Source organism: Macrobrachium nipponense, chromosome 1 (genome assembly GCF_015104395.2).
Source record: "Macrobrachium nipponense isolate FS-2020 chromosome 1, ASM1510439v2, whole genome shotgun sequence".
NCBI classification, from domain to species: domain Eukaryota; kingdom Metazoa; phylum Arthropoda; class Malacostraca; order Decapoda; family Palaemonidae; genus Macrobrachium; species Macrobrachium nipponense.
The window spans coordinates 138,926,654-138,945,623 of NC_087200.1; the positions used below are offsets into that span (position 1 = coordinate 138,926,654).

Sequence of the window (18,970 nt, forward strand, 5' to 3'; positions counted from 1 at the left end):
TGTGTGTGTGTATGTGTGTGTGTGTGTAAGAATTTATTTTGGCTCTTAGTAAAACTTTAGTGTTCACAACCATATGTATATATGTATGTGTACACACACACACGCACACACTCACACACACACACACACATACACACACACACACACATATATATATATATATATATATAGATATATGTATGTATGTACGCATGCATATATACATATGGTTATGAACACTAAAGTTTTACTAAGAGCCAAAATAAATTCTTATTCTTCAACCTAAACAAAAACTGTCCTGTTCACAAAGGCTCCAATTCTTAATGTCTAGTGATTATCCTCCAATGGGAGATGCCACTGGCATAAAAGGGTAAAAATAAACTAAAGGGGATGCTCCCCTTCTCCAGCCTCAAGAGGCCTCCTGACTATTCCCAGAGGATACAGCAGAGCGCTCATAAATGAATGGGATGGACCTTGCTCACAGGTGGGCAAAAGCAAAACCCTCAGACAAGTTTACACAGGAAAGCACAAGGCAGACCCTCTCGACAAATGGTAGGAGACGTTGAAGAAAGCAAGCATCTAAATGTCCTGACCTTGACCAGAAGGCAGTGTTGCAGACAACAACGAATGACAGTGTGTGCATAGAGGTGCTGAAGCTCCCTTTGGGGAATAGTAATGATTAACATTTGCCAGATGGAAAGCACGCCCACATATAGAAAGGGTGATGAGTAAAGCACTAATACCAACAGGAGAAGAGGCAATTAAGATATGAAGGAAAGAACGAAGCAGGTAAATACAATATTTATAATACTCTTGAGGGGAGAGAAAAGAACTACTAAGCAGTTTCTCGTGGCTTGTGCAAAAATGAAATTGTTTCTATGCGCTATACGAACCCTTGGTCCTTTACATGAAGACTTACCTTTGGCGTGTTGTTGTAAGAGCCTCAGTGGCGTGATATGTATGGTCTTGGCCCTGCCACCTCAGTGGCCGCGAGCTCGATTCTTGGGCATTCCACTTAGGGGTTAGAGATGTGTATTTCTGATGATAGAAGTTCACTCTCGATGTGGTTCGGAAGTCACATAGAGCCGTTTGTCCCGTTGCTGAATAACCACTGGTTCCATACAAAGGAAAAACACCATACAAACAAACAAATAAACAAACTACCTTGTTGTACCTGTGATCCATCTACTGCTATGCCTTCTATCTTGATTGTTCCTGTTTCCCTGGCGACCAGTCACTGGGCAGCTCCTGCTGTGCCTCCTGCCCCAGCTGCCCTGATTGCTCCTGTTGCATTTACTGACACTTCTGTAGCTTTTACCGGGCGGGCCACTCCTGTATGTTCTGCGGCAGCTGCTCTGGTCGCTTCTGTTGTTACTCTTGACGTTTGTGTCGCACAGGCCGCTCCCTGTTGTGCTTCCTTCCCTAACTGTCCTGGCAACTTGTGCTTATTGACTCTCATTTGTAGAAAACCTTGGAGAGGAATTTGAGGAAGAAATCCTTTGTAATGAGCACCTTCTAACTTATCCTCATCTGCATCTTCCGCTGCTTTCTCCCCTTCTTCCAAGGCTTGTCAGTCAAGGAAGAATAAAGCTGTTATGGGTGGCGTTTTACGGCCCCCCCCCCGTCCCCCCCCCCCTCCCGCAAGAAGTCCCTTTATGGGGCTTCTAAGGAGCTGCATCTTTTTGAGGAGGCAGTTGGTTCTCTTGTCAGCTGGAATCAAATTGCATACTCAAAGGGCCTTGTGTTTTAGGGAGCTGTCTGGCCCACAGATTTCGGTTTGGACTGATGTTAACAGTTCTAAGAAGTGGTCCAAGACTGCTATTATGTCAGGATCTTGGCATAGCCGAGACACTTGATTGCTACAGTTGCTACGGAGTCTCTGACATCCTGAACTTGTACCGGAGAGACCTTTTGCCATCTCGGTTCAGGCGCAGGGATAGACGGAAGTCAGGACATGCAAGTGTCCCGCCTCTCCCTGCCAGTACTAAACCAGTATTCAGCCAGAGCCTGGTCTGGAGCCTTAGTGTCTGACCAAGCACCTGGTGTCTCACCAAGCACCTGGTGTCTCGGTCTCGACCGAGCACCCAGAGAGGCAGGGAGGAGATTCCCTTCAGAACTCCTACGTGACTTCTAAGGGATTGCCTCTCTTTGCTGAGGTAGGGTTCTCTCTTTGGCTCTTCCCGCTCGTAGGGCGGGAGCTGATTTTCATTCTCTTCGAGTCTCGCGTTTCAGGAGTCTCAAGGGCGTGACCTCTTGAGGCTGCTATCTTGGTCCCAGTTTTAGAAGTAGTTGGCTTAAGACTGGTGCTGTGCTTGTTCCTTGTTTCTTAGGTAGGCAAGAGGAGACCGCTCCTGACGTTTATTTTCAAGGGATTCAGGAGTTTTGCCAGATGCTGGGATTCCTTGACATCATGAGAGTTTGACTGATGAGTTTTTAGAGTGCCAGGGATTCTGCAGCATCTTGGGTGCCTTTCAGACCAGTGCGAGAGTTTGCTGTATGGTCTGGTTTAGGCACAGAAGAAGACTAAGTGCCAAAACATGTCAGGTGTTTAGACACCACCTGCAGGCTCTGCTCAGTCAGGTCCTATCCTTCGTGCCTTGGACCTTAGGGTACGAGCACACAGGATAAAAGAGACCATATTCCCTCTTTTATGCTTTCTGCTTGAGGGGCTTCAGCCTCGAAGGAGACTAGAGCATTCATGGCTTGATTTGCACGCTGAACCATGATGCTGGTTACATTTGCGTCATCAGCTCGGTTAGGCTCGGCTCGCTTGTCTTGGCTCGGCTTACTTGCTGTGCCATGACCCTGGTCACTTTCATGTGATTGGCTCGTTCACCCTGTTCACTGCCTCGTTCCAAATTGTGTTTTTGTGATCTACTCAGCTCACTCGATTTGGCTTGACCTTCTTGGATTAGCCAAATCGAGTGTTCGGCTCTGGTTATGTAAAATTTCCACTTTCCCCAGTTGGTGCTTTGCCATGGCTAAGCACCTTGCTTTCCCGTGCTGTCGTCATCACAGGTTGAAGACTGCCCTCGCTCTACCCCTCTTGTGGGTTTTTCTAGCAGGACAGGTAGGACTGTCTTTTCTACTTACCGTTCTCTTTTCCCTCTCGGTTGTTTCGAGAGGCGCAAAATGGACAGAAAGAATTCCAATGAGTGTCCCTTTTTTTTTTTTTTAAATCCAGCTTTATGGGTTGGTATCTCGAGATCGATCCTTAGATTGTCTCATACACTCTAGTAATCTAGGAAAGTTTCCTTTGGTCCTGTCGAGTCTCCCTGCAAGGAGAGAAAATTGGGAGTTTGCTGCCCTGGAAAACCTTGAGGGTTTTTCTTTGGGGTATGAATACCCTTGATTTTCACTTAGCATAGACCTTTGTGCCAAATCGTTAGTACATTGGTCTCGGGAATAGGACCGTAGCTTACCCTATGAATAATATTCACTGCTCAGGGCCCTTGGTCTTCCAGGAGAAAAAAAGGTTTTCATGGAGGCACTGCATTCATTGCTTGTAAGGGCGTTCTTGAATAGATGAATACCTTTTTTCCAGACAAGGCGTTCATTCTGGGTTTTTGAGATGTTCAGTCAAGCTCTCTTCCCCTATGCTGCCATGACGAGTGACTTTCCCCTCCACCCCCCCACCCCCCACCTCGGAGGGGTTCTGTGCTGACTGCAGATTGTCCTCTCTCTTCTTCACCTGGACTTGGGTCTCAGTCTGTTTCTCTTTGTCACAAAGGTTATCCCCTCTCACAACAAGATTATTTTATAATTACCAGTATCTTTTATCATTTAAAAAAAAATTCTCGTTTAATTATTATTATTGAAATCTATAGGGTCTTTTTATATATAGTTCAGCATCTATGACCTAGTTGTCACGATGTTGGATTAATATAATATCAATCAATCGATCTCACAACAAGAGACCACGAGCCTGGCGGATACTGCTGTGGTTTCCTTCCAGGCAGTCTTCTATGAGATCTGTGATCCTTCACTCCTTTGTCTCTTTGATGTGATCATTCCAGGAGAGGAATCTGCCTTCTGGAAAAGGGGGGTGGCCCAGTTTTTTCTTCCCTACCCAGCACCAGTCAGGAACCTGTGGGCAATTCTGGTGCTAAGTAAAGGACATTGTCATAATTCAAATTGCCAGTTTTTGTAAGTCCGGAAGTTGTCTCGACCCTTAGGTGGATACTGCAGTAGTCAAGGAACTTGCCAGGTTTTCTGCCTTGTCCTTTGGGCAGTAGCCAAGAAAGGGTCTTTGTATGTGCTTGCAGCTCTTCCTCAGTCCCTATGAAGTCTCAGGCTTCAAATGGCAATTGGGAAATAACCAGCCTCCTTTCTCTGCTGAGAGTGTGCTCACACATCTCTCTCTCTCAATCTTCTTTCCAATTGGGAAGACCCCTTCGGTGTGGGACTACCTTTTTGTAGTGGGGGGGCTCTTAAACCCCAGGAATTTGTTCCCGGGTTTGAGTCTAAGAGTCTCATATATTATTATTCATTTCTTATTTATTTCTTTGGACCAATTTTGTAGAATTTCCCACCTTGTAAAATTTATTGAAACTGAAAATAGGAAAAGATATAGCTGGGATTAGGTTTATATCTAAAGGTAAATAATGGGAACTGTGGTAGGGCCATCAACTGCTGGATAATGTTTGGACCTGAGAGATATCAGGGCAGAACTATTCTTCGTGGCTGGACCACGGATCCCAGAGGGGTATGGTTCTTTGGGTTAGGACTCTCAGCATTCTATCCAGTTTGTCCATAGCATGATTAGAGTGGGGATGATTGTATTCTTGTAAAAAAACTTTTTCCCCATAAATCATCGTCTATCTCAAATCTGGGTGTGATCGACCTGCAAGAGGCCAGCAGAACACACACTACAATCATGTCAGAACCTGCATTTGCCTTGCCTTTGTCCTTCCCCCTTTTCTGAGAATTGCTCGGGTCGAGCTCGACCCCCACGCACCTTTAACGTGTGGAGGATTGAAAGGCACTGTTATTAAGTAGTGATTTCCTGTCTATCACTGTTGATACTGGTAATGTTATTTTATTGTTGGAAGCTGTGGGTGGATGGTGTGTGTACCATATGCATGCTATTGGTTGTGGCTGAGATGCCATTTGGTCCAATTTCCTTCGAATGCCAATTTCTCAGTTTTTGCATTTTTTTTTTTCAGTTCTTATCAACAGTGGCCAGCAGGCAGTATTCTCTGGGCATGGATGTCATCATCTTACTTCTAATGGAATTAGAAAGTGATGTTGATGATAATTTAGAGGTTGCTGACACCTCTATGGTAAAAATCTTGAGTGTACGAGAAAGGGTTGGAGGTGAAGCAGATGACCTTGAAATGACTAGAGACGAGAGGGCAAGACAGTGGGAGGGGAATAGTGGGTCTGTACCTTATCTGGTGACAGATTACATCAGCTTATGTCAATAAACCCTCGACACACTGTATGGAGAGAGAGAGAGAGAGAGAGAGAGAGAGAGAGAGAGAGAGAGAGAGAGAGAGAGAGAGAGAGAGAGTAACATTTCTGAGAATTATCTCACGACAAAGCTTCCTAACTGCAATAATGGCTATACTCCCTCATATATTATTAATTACAAAAAAAGAGCAATAGGTTCACCATAGCAAATTCAATTTGTTTTGTTATTGCAAGACAGATAGTTCAGGTGGCAGATTTGGCAGTCGACGTTGGTGTGGATTGTGGCCATTTTGTTTATATACCCGAAAGGTGATTTGGCATATCTCTATATATTCTTGTTTTCTATAGAATTTGTGATATGTTGGTCTATTTTTATGCATAAATATCATTTTTGTACATGCAACTTCCCCGGCAGATATATACTTAGCTTATGTCTCTGCACGTCCGACAGAAATTCGAATTTCGCGGCACACGCTGCAGGTAGGTCAGGTGATCTACCCCCTGTCCGCTGGGTGGCAGGAATAGGAACCGTTCCCGTTCTAGAACCAGATTTTCTCTGTCGCGGTAGTGTTAACCAACCTATGGTTGTTGCTAACCTTCCTGACTTGATTTTCGTTTTTCATCGCCATCGATCTTCTGGGCTCTTTTGCAGGGAAGTACTGGGTCTTTGGTTCGGCATACGCTTTTATTAACTTTTTAATGATTTGGCTTCGAAAATTTCGAAGACTATATGACGTGTACTACCGAAATTTTCGGTAGACACTCACATAGTTTGCAAGAAAGGGAAATATTAATATTTATTCATTAATATGTGTAATAAGTGTTAGAATTGATTGAGGAAAATATACTGACTTCCTACTTTAGGGAGTCAGTAAAGCATGTAACTAGATAAGTTTCTTTTAAAAGTTTTTTAGAAACTCGTACTAACGAGCAATTAGAGTATTAACAGTACTAGTAGTGTTGCATCCTTCATCACCTTCTTACTTCGCAGAAACTTCAAATTCCAGAATTGCAAGTTTGAAGACAAGGAATTGTGGCTCAAAATGCGAGGCTATTTGGGAAAGGTAAAGATAAGTGAGTTAACTAGGTTTTGCCCCATTGCAAGTGGAGGGTGCGTCTGATCGGCTCTGTCTCGCTCCCAGGCCTAGACCTCTTCAAGCTCCCAAGCCCAGGGGGAGAAGGAATGTCGAAAGCGTAAGGGGGTTTCAAGAGAATCCCCACCGGTCAGGCGTCCCCTCGGCAGGTTCTGTAGAGCGTCCCAGACTGCCAAGGATAGCCATTGAAAAGGCATCCTTAAAAAAGTGCGTCTCTTCATCTTACATCCGAAAAGACGAAGGTATATGTTTTGATGATCTAGCACGTTCTCTGAAAACTAAGAGAACACTGAGCAAGAGCCAGCCAGGAACTTAGGAAGCCGCGTTCCAGCAAGCTAGCGTGAGCCACGTTCCAACAGCCAGCAGCGAGCCGCGTTCCAGAAAACAGCTAGCGCGAGCCGCGTTCCTACAACCAAACGCGAGCCGCGTTCTAGAAAATTTTTTCTTGGCGCAAGGCGCCTTCAAAGAGACGAAGCGCCAGCCTGGCGCAAATTGCAACAGAAAACAGACGGCTAGAGCAAGGAGCCTTATAGTACAGTGGCAATCAGAACGATCCTTCCATTGAACGTTTCCGGGCAAGAGGCTCTTTCTAAAAGGGGTCTAGTAGGCGCTCGGAACTATCAGGGCGCACGGGACCTTCCACACAAGCGAACGTTCCAGGAGCGAGTCTCCTTTCTAGCATGCGGAACATTCCAGGCGCGCGGAACTATCCAGGCGCTAGGCGCAAGGAGCCAGGCGCCAGAATATTCCAAATCTTATTAAGAGAGAGAGGTCAGTCGCGAGGCTCCTCTTTGAGTAATGCGGACACCACTCCTTCATTCATGCTCTTCCCTCGTTATGAAGAGGCAAGCGCTTTGGGAGTTTTTTCTTATAAGAATCTCCATCGACGTTTGGGTATGATGGCGGATAGGAAAATATCTACTTCCTTCCGTAAACCCTACAGACGAACAGGAATTCTGTCTCTTCCGCGATTTATGAGGAAATCACGAAGATTTAAAGAGTTCCTGGATTAACTTCCTTCCTTAAGGAGATATATATACTCTTTTCTATCATTCTATTAACGAAAAGAACGAAGACAGTAAAAATTTTTCCTTTATCTGCTCGGCAGGGAAAGAAGGTAGTTGAGTATCTGCTGTATGAGAATACGATACGGCAATCACACATACCGTAGTTACTTCTTGTAGAGCAACTCAATTATCAGATCCTTCCAGGAATTTCCTAGGAAGGACTACGCTTAAAGGGATTGTTAAGACAACACCTACTTAGCTTCTAGATTTATCGAAGTCTTGTTTCGCTTAAATATGCATTAATAAGAACTTCCTGAAGTTCGGATAATTTTATAAGATTCTTTATTTAATGGAGTAGCTGGCAAACTCTGGAAGAGTAAGGCCAGACGGCTAACGGAGACTGCTATCGCGCTTAGAGACCAACGCAGTAAGTTACATGTAGGTGTCGGTCCATGAGTGGTTGGTTACATGTCTCTCTCCTGCGGGATGGAATAACTAACCGTGTCTCTCCCTACAATCGCGGTTTTAGCCTCGGATTGATGGGGATAGTTAAGCAAACATAAAAATAAAATATTGTCTGCCTTTTGCTAAGAAGCTTCTATAAGAAAGATATTACAACCTTTCAATGCTGTTTTTACCGTAGGTAACATTATTAAAGGATTCTAACGCAGCGGAAACTCTATATTATATGATGCTCTCATGCTTACGAAAGCATGGCTTATTAGAGTACATGCTTAGTGAGAAGAATGAATGTAGTAGAAGAGAATTCACTTTAAGACTACGGTATGGTCAAGTCTTATGCACATACCGAGGTTAACTACAGAATTCCTAGTATCCTTACAAAGGTTTCTAGATTAATGCTGTTTACCACAATGTGACAGTATTATAAGGAGTCTAACACGGCAGAGCACGAAATAATATAATTCTCTTCATCCTTTCGAGAAACGCACACAACCTTTTTAGAATCGGATATTGCTCAAGAGAAGATGGGTGAGTCGGATGGGAAACATTCTCTTAGTGGCAGAAGTTGTTTCCCTGAATGGACTATACTACGTATATAAAAGTTTTTTCTACTAAGAACGGAATTAACACGTGAAGGATGTCGGGTACCATAAGGGCACAGATGTTCTGGCACATAACCTTAAAAGAACTAGAAGGAAGCGCCAGCCTGGCGCAATTGCGCCAGAAGCGCCAAGCCTGGTGCAATGCGCCAGAAGTACCATCCAAGATATTTTCTCGTTTTGAGCGAGTTATTAACCTAAGAGTCCAGTAGTGGTTGGTTTTGTGTTTGCTTCTCACCTCGGTCGCGCGGGTTCGATTCTCGGCCATTCCATTGATGGAGTGAGAGATGGATTTCTGGTGATAGAAGTTCACTCTCGACGTGGTTCGGAAGTCACGTAAAAACACCATACAAAACAAACAAACCAGTAGCCTCTCGGAGGCTCCGGTAACGGCAAGATTCGTTCCTGATTTCGTTACCCATTTAATCGGAAAGGGGTCGCTTACAAGGAATGATGAAATGATTTTTTTTTAATCACTTAGGCCAATTCCACGACTCTCTCATATCGCAAAGAGCATCGAGAATCTCTTTTTTCGCCCTGTTCGCGTTAACAAAAGAGAAACCTATTTGGGAACAGACACGGAAACGTAACGATCCTTAAAGGTTCGATGCAAGATTTTGCATGTCCGTGAGAACCTTCTCGATCGAAGATAATAACTGTTAACGTATGTCTAACATTTATTGAAAAGAGTTTTGAGAACCTGCGGAAAGTCTTCATAGATCTCTTCGCAAGGTAGAAGACGAACAAGCTTCCTATAGACTGCTTCCTTCCTCGAACCAAGAGAGGTAGCAATATACGACATCTTTAATTTAAGAAGGGGGAATAAACTTTAGTCTTTTTTCCCCTAGTTATAAATTCTTAGCAGTATTAAGATAAATGGCAGTCAAGGAAGAGAGGATGAATGCCTCATTTTGGCCTTCGAGAGGTTGGATTCACAGAAGTCACGTTCTTCTCACAGCATGTTTCGTAAGGCTTTTCCAAGAGTATCTGGTATTCTATCAAATCTATTTATAAATAGACCTGGAAAAACCTCTCCACTCTGAGTCTTTCCACGTGCAGACTGACCAGAGTGGACATGAATGAGAGGATTTTTCAAGGTAAATGACAATAGTCATGGCTAAGACATAGAATTGCTGCAGATCGTGCTAGATGGAATGAGGAAACTGTCCTCTTCCGATACCTCTGTGAACCACATAGCGAGGTTTTTTCTTCACTTTCAGAGGGAAGATCACCTATGTATATATCTGGCCATCAAAGAACGCAGTTAAAAGGCTATACTCTGTCTCACAAGGGGAATTAGAGATAAAACGAGGATTAAGATCTTCGGGATCTATACGATACCGCAATACAACAAGAGTAGGATATCATGTACTTCGAATGGAATTTTTTTTTTTTTTGTGGCCACAGATTCCGTGTTCCGACAAAATGGAACTGCTCCTCATCAAACTTCTTTGAGGAAGTTTATGAAGGAATTCTTTGTTTCTCTTAGCCCTAAACGACCAAGAAGACAAGTGAATTTTTTGTGCATTGGAATCTCGCATCAGATTCAATGGAGACTCGGCAATGGGTTCTTGCCAGCATAGTATGTCTGGCAAAAGAACTAAATCCCTCTATTCCTGACTCAACGCTTTCAGATAGAAGTTTAGTTGCCCAGGCAGGGTACTTACATTTTTCATCTACAGAAGAAGAGATGGTTTAAAACGTTTTGCCTACAGAGTCTTCGGGTGCGATGAGGGCTCAAAATGCTTCCCAGAAGGTATTTCAGAATACAATAAGAGCTAGAAATCAGGGTTCCGCCCAATTTCAGCTCAGTCTCTCCTTCGACTTCCAGACTCCTTCCCCCCTTCCTTCGGGCAGGATAGGGAAGATTCTGCAACGAGGAACCTCATCAACATGTAAGAAGAGATCTCGTTAGCAAAGAAGTGTTCACGAAGGATCCTCCTCGGAGGAAGACTCTTCTCTCTCGTATTGTTAGATATCCTGTCGTCTACTGGGTGTAGCTGACTAAAATCACTGCCCCTTGCCAGGGGCCAAAAGCTCAAAGGGGAAGAATTTCTTCCACCCTTCTCCAGTCTCCTGATAAAACTATGTGGTTGTTCAGGACCTCTCGGACAAAATGTAGCGCCAGCCCAAGCGCCAAAATGCCAATACAGCGAAAAAAAACGCCAAAGTCGGACAGTTCCAAGGAACTCTGTCATGGCCGGATATGAGAAGGAGCGGGCCTCCAAACCTGGCGCAAATTCGCCAGAGGCGAACAAATTTGGACAGATATAAGAGTGTCGATGTGGACATCGCCAGACAGCTAGAGACTCTTCCAAGCTCGAAGCTCCAGCAAGTGTGGAGGAGCCAAGCCAGGCGCGAGGCGCCAGCCAGGCTCTAGTAGCCAGCAGGCTGTAGAGCCAGACAGGCGTGTACGGAGCCAGCCAGGCTCATAGAAGGCCAGCCAGGCGCCATCAGGTGCAAGGCTCCTTCCAGTAAAGAGAAACCTAAAGCTCTGTCATGTAAGAGGGCTAGTCCCCATTGATATGATACAGGTAAGCTCTGCCATGTAAGTGGGTCAGCCCCCATTGGCACGATCCGAGAAGGCTCGTCGTCTAAGCGGGCTAGCCCCCATTGACATGATCCAGAAGGGTTTGTCAGTCATAGGTCCCTACCTCGCTGAAACTCTTGAGGCATGCAGACATAGACAGTAAAATCATGAAGTCTTCTGCCAACCCACAAGCAAGGACAGCCAGACGGCAAGGCTTCCAGCCAGGCGCGGGCCTAGCCGGGAGGGAGGCAATGCCAATCAGGCGCCAGCCAGGCGCGAGGCGCTAGCCGGGAGGGAGGAGCCAATCAGGCGCCAGCCAGTGCGAGGCCGCCAGCCATGCGCGAGGCGCCAGCCATGGCGCGAGGCGCCAGCCAGGCGCGAGGCGCCAGCCAGGCTCTAGGCGCCATTCAGGCGCAATGCTCCAGTGCAGCGCGAGGCGCTAGCCAGGCTCCAGGCTTCACCCAGAAGAGATCTATATCAAAGAATGCCCTGGCCTTCTTTGAGACAATGTGATCTCCTAAGCACTTGACAAGTGCATTGATGATTCCTTCAAACAGCTGAGAATTAAAGCGCAAGAAGTGCGAGCTTTTCTGTATTCTTGTTCTTTCCTTAACAATATGTCATAAGGACATATTAGCTGTCACATACGGGAGATGCAACTCTGGGTTGACTTCCCATATCCGAAGGATGTCAAGATAACCTACGAGAGATCCTTCTCTCTTGGTTGATACGTGTCTGCGGATACATTGCTGGGATAGGAGCCGATACTGATCCTTAACTAGTGAGTTAAATTTTAGTTAACGTTCGTGTTTTTTCTTTGGGTTGTTTGAAAGGAGTTTTGGGGATAACTCTTTTCAACTTAAGCACTAACCCTCGTGTTAGGATCAGGTGATCGGGGATCGGTGTTGTGCTCCTTAATTATGCCACTAGGCATAGGCAATATTGTCATGTAAGGAGCTCTGTCGAGTAAATGGATAAGACCCCATCGACAGACCCACAAGAAACTCTTAGCCATAGGTCACATCCTCGCTGAGGCTCTTGAGGCGAAGCAGATTCCTAGGCATTAGCCATGGATCTTCCGCCTGAACAAGTAGGAACCAAGGTTTTTATTTATTTATTACCTACAACGTATGTTGTTACCTGTCTATTCAGTAAAATATATTGTCTCTTACCCACCACCAAGGGTGTCAATCAGCTAAGTATATATCTGCGGGGAAGTTGCATGTACAAAAATGATATTGTTTAGAATACAATAAAGTTTTGTACATACTTACCCGGCAGATATATACGATGAATGGCCACCCAGCCTCCCCTCAGGAGACAGGTGGAAGAGAAAATCTGGTTCTAGAACGGGAACGGTTCCTATTCCTGCCACCCAGCGCAGGGGGGTAGATCACCTGACCTACCTGCAGCGTGTGCCGCGAAATTCGAATTTCTGTCGGACGTCAGAGACATAAGCTAAGTATATATCTGCCGGGTAAGTATGTACAAAAACTTTATTGTATTCTAACAATATCATATTTTATAATAGTTACAATGACTTTTATAATAAATTTTCCTGGTGAACCTAGGAGGTCAAAAAATGACCTTTAGATTTTGCCCCTGATATAACAGCAAATTACATCTTAGTGCAGATCTTTTTACATAATTCCGTTGTAAGATAATATGATATTCTATAAAACAATTAGCCACTTCCTATTCCATTTAGATACCCCAAAAAATTAGTGAAGTTTTGAGAACAGATATTGACCTCTATGGGTTCCGACACCTTTTCTGGCAGTCACATTTTGTAAACAGTAGTTTTGGGAAGGGTTCCCTCAATTTTTGTGTGCATATAGCTTATTTTCTATTTGTGGTAAATATTTTCGTAGATTATTTTTTTGTATATACATATTTTCTTAATATATTTGTAATAAGTATTTAATTTGTAGATGGGTATGATTTATCTTTAAAGTAGTTTTTATCAATGCTTAATTTGGTTTAAGAAAATAAAATATAGAGCATTCTGGTAAAAATAAAATGTTCACGAATTTTTCTGGGCGCTCGGGTCGAGCTTGACCTGCACTCACCTTTAATTAAGGTTATCAGGTTTACATCTAATTTTTTTATCCCTTCAAATCTGTATGACTAGTAACAAAGGATTCGAATACCCCTGGACTTTTTGGTGATTTGGCGCAGATGACAACCTTGGACAAGATCTTGGACTATCCCTGGGAAGTCTCAGTTAATCAAGAGCAGAGTGGTAGCTCTACAATTGACCCTGGTAATGATAAAGTATCTACAAAACATTTTGTTGGAAAATGACCAAATGATAAGAATTTGCGAGTGCTTCATGTAGTAGACATACCAGTCCAGTGTGGCTATGAAAGTATTTTGACAATTTTCCATCCCTTTGGAACCATAATTGAAATACTGATGAACTTCTAGAAGTGTAGTGTTAAAATGGGAAGCATGTGTTACTTTTGATAAATATGAAGATGCCATGAAGGTTAGTAGTAATATCAATACAGTGCAAATAAATCAGTCTGTTATAAAAGGAGCTTTAACAGTTAAAGTACCTAAAAGTTTGGATATTTATGTACTAGTATGAATGGGTTCATCATGATACCCATCAGAAAGCACAGGATAATACTCCATCCAGAACTCTCAAACTTCCTGTGTGGCTAGTTGCTACAGCTAAGGAGGAAAGCTACAATATTATAAGTTTCTGCAAGTACCTCTAGAAGTTGGGGGGGAAATAAGAGTGGAGATAAATTTAGATTTGGAAAAGGTACAGTTCTCATACATGGTAAATAAAAAATACAAGCACAAATGCTATCTGTTATGAATCCCTCTGGGCATATTATGATTAAAGAAACCAAATCTCACCTGAATTTTCCCCTCGAGTATGACTCCTCCCAGTGGTGAGGGGATAAGGGACCTGGCTTTTGTGGGAGTGTAAGCACTCCCACAGATATCCCAGCTCCTGATGGAACATCCTACAACCCTTTTTCTTTCACTTTTAATCCTTCTCTCTGCTATTTTCTCTACGTTATCCTAAATCCTGTATCCAACCTCTAAATTTCCACTCCGTTTTTGGACTGCTTTTGTCGACGACTTTTCTAATGGACCCGACCAAGCTTTGACAGTCCTGATGTGATGGAGGGTGGGGTTGGACGCCATTCCTCCTCACCCGTAGAACTGGAGTACCTGACGTGTTCAAGCAAGGGAAAATTTTATGTTAATCTCTGCACTCAGTGCTGGGTCTGATCTTGACAGGACTGACGACCCCCTAAGCACTGGGTGTGGGGGGTATATCTCGGTTCCCCTCTAATTGTGGCTCTGTGGTGGGTATGGGACCAACCTGGATGAATGATCATACCATCGTTACATGGATTATGTTCTTCCCCCCCCCTCTGTTGATGGCTCTTGCTTGACGAAAGATTCCGCCTCTGCCCTTCTACTCTACCAAACACTGGGACACCAGGGTGTAAATACTGGTGGTATAAATGAAAATCTGAGTTTGGCTAGGTAGATAGAATCAAGTTACAAATTGTTAAAAGTCCCATCTCTTATGAGTGTTACGTTACATTTTGCTACGCTGAATATGCCTCCAAAGTTTTAGGTAATATTGATGGTAGAAATATCTTTGGTTCACTTTGCCATGCAAAGTTGTTTAACATACACAATTTGGATGAGGATGAGACAGACTCCATACCCAGCAAGTTTGAGGTTGGTAGCCAAAAACACCTAGCAAATGATGACCCAAAATTGGTTTGGCATGTTGCCAACTACAAACAGGGCAAAGAAAATTTCCTATCAGCGTGCAGATATCTATAGAGGAAGATTGGTGCTATTCCTAAAGGTAATATAAAAAGATATGGTAAAGGAGTCTTGATCAAAGCAAATAATGACATTCAAATTAAGATGCTTTCAAAATTCCAACCAACTGAAGATGGAAATATTTTAGATGTATCTCCTCATCGATCATATAATATTAAACGGGGTATAGTATATAGCAGAGATCTATATGAATTTGAAGAGGAGGAAATATCAAATATGTGTCCTGCATATATTGTTAAAGTTGGAAAATTGAAAGGCACACCTTATGCCATTGAATTACCATTCACATGCACCTATTTACTGGAATTTATTGATATAGACCCCTCTCAGGTTTGAATTAAACCATTTAAATGTCGACCAACCCAGTGTTATGAATGCATCGAATATGGCCATGTATTAAACTCTTGTACAAAACCATGAAAGTGTTTTCTATGCTCTGGTGAACATGCAAAGGATAACTGCAAGGCTGGTAAATATTGTCTCCACTGTGCTGCAATCATTCTCCAATAGGAGAAGCCCTCTCAGGATATTTCAGTGTCTCTATAAGTAATCAACTTCAAACTGAAATAGTACAAGCTGTGATTGATGAACCACTACCTGATTTGAAAGCAAATGCTGTTTCAGAGTTAAGCTCAACTGTTAAGCCCAAAGAGGAAAAAAATCTGAAGGAAATCTCAATAAAACTTATGACAGTTTTCAGTCGTCCCCAAAGCCAAAAAAATGTAGAACATCCTCCCCTATAGTTTAAATCACAATTTCCAACAGATTCAATGTACCAGGTGACCCCTTTAAGCCATTATCAACCTCACAGCCATTGGAAAAGATATCTCAGTCGTGCTCCGATTTAAGTATGACCGATCTCTCCCAATCCCCTCAATCATATTCAGAAACAGCTACTTCTCAAGAAATAGGAAAACATACTGATTCTTACAATATGATTAAAAGTTTAGTTAAATCTAGTGTCTAACTGAACCAACAGGATGTGCAGGAAAAATGTTCAAACTCTATCCTCTGATAAAAATAAGTCTCCCATGCACCAGATTTAAGAGACTTTCAAATCTAAGATCATTCAGCCGTATTACTTCGAAAACCCAGCCAAAGCATGACTAGGCTGGGCATAAGAATCACAGTTAAAATTCCAATTTGATATCTTGCAATGGAATTGCGAAGGCCTTAGGACTCGTTCTGAAGATTTCAAATTATTATTATACCACCATGATCCGGATGTAGTTTGCCTTCAAGAAAATAAGTTAGCCAACTCAATATACAATCCAGGACTAAGCTATAACATGTATATGATGAACCCCAGAGATGGTGATCGGGCATGATGAACCCCAGAGATGGTGATCGGGCCCATGGGGTTGTTGCAATTATTGTTAAAAAGTCTGTGCAACATACAAGTGTTCCTTTGAACACAAACCTACAAGCAGTCGCCGTTCAAGCATGCTTTGAAAGAGAGATTACTATTTGCTCTATTTACCTCCCACCTAGGTCAGCAATTACTGTAGATGAACTTTTGCACGGAATTGATCACTTCCCCATATATTTAAAGTATGCTTGAAATATACCTTCTGAATTTCCTATAAATGGAAAGGACAATGAAGCGGATTAGGTGGAGTATGAAGGAAGCTTTCAATTATATCAGGAAGTAGTCATTTGAGTCACACTTCGATGTCTATGATTACTGGACCTCAACTACATTGGATAATGCTGAGAAATATATCCCAAAGACAGGGTAAACCAATGGCAGACTTCAAAGAATAGTGAGAAAATGTTAGACGCTTTCAGGCAAAACCCCTCTGGAACAAATAAAACTACATACCAACGGGCCTTAGCCAAACAACGAAAGTATATTAGAAAAGCCAAAAAGGAATCTTTGCCCCTCTGTATTAATGGTATTAATTCCAAAACGCCACAAAGATTAGTATGGAAAAAGATTATAAAGCTAAGTTGGGAAATTGTTACATCACCTGCTCCAATTCAATAAATCAATGATTTCCTTATTTCAAAACCAGTTGATGTGGCAGAAAAATTTGGAGAGAATTTTGCTAACATATCAAGTTCCAAAAACTACGCCACAATTCAATAAGACTCGAAATGCTAAGCTGTCAATTAGATTTAACTCTCAAAACAATGAAGCATATAACGCTAAGTTCTCAATTGGGATTGTCATTTGAGACACTTTTCCTAATCCTGGGATTTCGGGAAAAGGTTAGTGTTTTCCCGGGGTCCCGGGAAAATCTCGAGAAATCCCTGGATTTTATAAAAAAAAAAAAATTTATTTTATATTTTAGGAATGAAATATTGCAAGACTCATATTACATGATTATTTGATTATTCATAAAGCATTGGAAAAGACATATCCATAATATATAATGCATAAAAGTAGCATTCAATAAAATTAACAAGCAGAAAATTAAGACTGATTAAACGCATAATTTTATGCAGAGTAATTGCTCCTGAAATAAGATAAGAAACTGGCACATCTATTTACAAATTATATGAAAAAATCTTATACGATCACATGCGTTTGTAATATAACCCTGGTGAAAGAAAAATGATCAGTGTTCATTACAAATAACAAAATTCTTAAATCAAAAGGACTGTATAGATCACATGCTTTTGTAATATAAACCTGGTGAAAGAAAAATGATTAATGTTCATTACAAATACAAGATTCTTGAATCAAAATGACTGTTTGTCTTCAAACGACTCCGAAAAGCGTAAACTTACATGAAACCCGCCTATGGCAGTTTTATGAAAAAAAAAAAAAAAAAAAAACTATATTCATATAACGCCCTTCTGATAAAATAACAAAAGCAAGAAAATAAATTTGCTTCTAGCTGTTACTACAAACTACTTTGACATGAAATAAGCACGTAGAAAACTCAAACAATTTACACTTTATCACTTAGGCGAATTTTAAGTCTGGTGATAAACAGTCCTACAGCTGAAAAAGCTCTTTCTGCTTCGACAGATATGTGTGGTATAGATTCTAATGAAGCTGTTATCTTTGTTATGTTTGCTGTCTTTTCTCCAGTTGCTTAAAAAATTTCACTCTTTTTAGTTATGCTCCTGTCAATCGCATGACTTGTTTGGGTTGTTTTAGGTACGCACTGTTTCTTTTTTTATGGCTCCCTCTAATTTCTCGAACAGCGTTGCCGTTCGGCTTTGGTTTGGGTTAACTGACTGAGACATCCCTTCTAATTCGGATTCGGATGAAGCAAACATTTCGTCACTGTTGTCGTCATAAAGTCGAATAAGAAGTCGTTTTGCTGCAGACAAAAGAACGCTTTTCGCTGGCAGTACTTCTAAATCAGTCTCTCCTGATGATCAGCTTTCTTTAGAATACATTATTCCCTTTTTCATGTATTTTAGTAACCCAATTAGTGTTTTTTGCCTTCTTTCGTTTAGGCTAAATATTAATGCTGCTTTGAATTTCAATGAAAAGGCAGAGTTTTGTTTATGAAGTTCCTCAATGATGAAAAAAGCTTCACTTGAAGGGTTATTTATTTTATAGTCAATCAACGTTTTTTCTACTGGAGACCTCAGATCTAAGAATCGTTCAAGCATAGCAACTAAACCATTCCGTCTTGTCTTGCAATCAAGCAACAGGTGAATACTTTCACGATTTTCAGATTTAACATAACTCTTCAGAGTATCGGTTTTCACCGGAGACTTGCGAAATATGCGAGCAATCTTCTCACTTTGTCAATGGCAGTAGCTACCTTAACTGCATTTGAAACCAGATTGCTCCTGATGTGACTTGCGGCTTGTTCTTCATTCTGATCATCTTTAATGTTTATGCCAGATCTTAAATATTCTGTTTCTTGACAATCATCCTCTTCTAATTCTTCAGCATCAGTTTCGGCACTTGACCCCACTTCTGTAGCGTCGTTTTCATGAAATGTCTGCTTCTTGTATAAAACATCACAAACAGCATGATGCATGTGCATAGCACAGCTGATGTTCACAGTCTACACACCGTCCAAATTTTACCATAACGCTCGCCCCATCTGTAACAAGAAGCGCCTCAGTGGCGTGGTTGGTATGGTGTTTGCGTCC

The 18,970-nt window shown here is 42.2% G+C and overlaps 1 long non-coding RNA gene across 1 annotated transcript in view; it reads left to right on the forward strand.

Annotated features, from left to right (window-relative positions):
* The window catches only part of LOC135220291 (uncharacterized), a 498,885-nt gene that overhangs the window by 276,950 nt on the left and 202,965 nt on the right, over nt 1-18,970 (forward strand). The window lies entirely within an intron of this gene.